The following is a 2049-nucleotide window of genomic DNA, read 5'->3' on the forward strand; positions in this document are numbered from 1 at the left end:
CGACATCGTGAGTGTGCCCGGGATTTCTCAACGGCGGCGGGTGTTCGTTCCGCGCGTTTGTAGTTTTCGCTAAGCGTGCTACTGACGCCTGGTGCACCCGCGGCGACAGCATCAAGGACGACATCGTGGGGGTGTGTCCGGGATTTCTCAACGGCGGCGGATGTTCGTTCCGCGCGTTCGTGGTTTTCGCTGAGCGTGCTACTGACGCCTGGTCCACCCGCGGCGACGGCATCAGGGACGACATCGTGGGTGTGCCCGGGATTTCTCAACGGCGGCGGATGTTCGTTCCGCGCGTTCGTGGTTTTCGCTAAGCGTGCTACTGACGCCTGGTCCACCCGCGGCGACGGCATCAGGGACGACATCGTGAGTGTGCCCGGGATTTCTCAACTGCGGCGGATGTTCGTTCCGCGCGTTCGTGGTTTTCGCTGAGCGTGCTACTGACGCCTGGTCCACCCGCGGCGATGGCATCAGGGACGACATCGTGAGTGTGCCCGGGATTTCTCAACGGCGGCGGATGTTCGTTCCGCGCGTTCGTGGTTTTCGCTAAGCGTGCTACTGACGCCTGGTGCATCCGCGGCGACGGCATCAGGGACGACATCGTGAGTGTGCCCGAGATTTCTCAACGGCGGCGGATGTTCGTTCCGCGCGATCGTGGTTTTCGCTAAGCGTGCTACTGACGCCTGGTCCACCTGCGGCGACGGCATCAGGGACGACATCGTGGGTGTGCCCGGGATTTCTCAACGGCGGCGGATGTTCGTTCCGCGCGTTCGTGGTTTTCACTAAGCGTGCTACTGACGCTTGGTGCACCCGCGGCGACGGCATCAGGGACGACATCGTGGGTGTGCCCGGGATTTCTCAACGGCGGCGGATGTTCGTTCTGCGCGTTCGTGGTTTTCGCTAAGGGTGCTACTGACGCCTGGTGCACCCGCGGCGACGGCATCAGGGACGACATCGTGGGTGTGCCCGGGATTTCTCAACGGCGGCGGATGTTCGTTCTGCGCGTTCGTGGTTTTCGCTAAGCGTGCTACTGACGCTTGGTGCACCCGCGGCGACGGCATCAGGGACGACATCGTGGGTGTGCCCGGGATTTCTCAACGGCGGCGGATGTTCGTTCCGCGCGTTCGTGGTTTTCACTAAGGGTGCTACTGACGCCTGGTGCACCCGCGGCGACGGCATCAGGGACGACATTGTGGGTGTGCCCGGGATTTCTCAACGGCGGCGGATGTTCGTTCTGCGCGTTCGTGGTTTTCGCTAAGCGTGCTACTGACGCTTGGTGCACCCGCGGCGACGGCATCAGGGACGACATCGTGGGTGTGCCCGGGATTTCTCAACGGCGGCGGATGTTCGTTCTGCGCGTTCGTGGTTTTCGCTAAGGGTGCTACTGACGCCTGGTGCACCCGCGGCGACGGCATCAGGGACGACATCGTGGTTGTGCCCGGGATTTCTCAACGGCGGCGGATGTTCGTTCTGCGCGTTCGTGGTTTTCGCTAAGCGTGCTACTGACGCTTGGTGCACCCGCGGCTACGGCATCAGGGACGACATCGTGGGTGTGCCCGGGATTTCTCAACGGCGGCGGATGTTCGTTCCGCGCGTTCGTGGTTTTCGCTAAGCGTGCTACTGACGCCTGGTGCACCCGCGGCGACGGCATCCGGGACGACATCGTGGGTGTGCCCGGGATTTCTCAACGGCGGCGGATGTTCGTTCTGCGCGTTCGTGGTTTTCGCTAAGCGTGCTACTGACGCTTGGTGCACCCGCGGCGACGACATCAGGGACGACATCGTGGGTGTGCCCGGGATTTCTCAACGGCGGCGGATGTTCGTTCTGCGCGTTCGTGGTTTTCGCTAAGGGTGCTACTGACGCCTGGTGCACCCGCGGCGACGGCATCAGGGACGACATCGTGCGTGTGCCCGGGATTTCTCAACGGCGGCGGATGTTCGTTCTGCGCGTTCGTGGTTTTCGCTAAGGGTGCTACTGACGCCTGGTGCACCCGCGGCGACGGCATCAGGGACGACATCGTGGGTGTGCCCGGGATTTCTCAACGGCGGCGGA

Source organism: Ixodes scapularis, unplaced genomic scaffold (assembly GCF_016920785.2).
Source record: "Ixodes scapularis isolate PalLabHiFi unplaced genomic scaffold, ASM1692078v2 PGA_scaffold4__175_contigs__length_147842914, whole genome shotgun sequence".
Lineage (NCBI taxonomy): Eukaryota > Metazoa > Arthropoda > Arachnida > Ixodida > Ixodidae > Ixodes > Ixodes scapularis.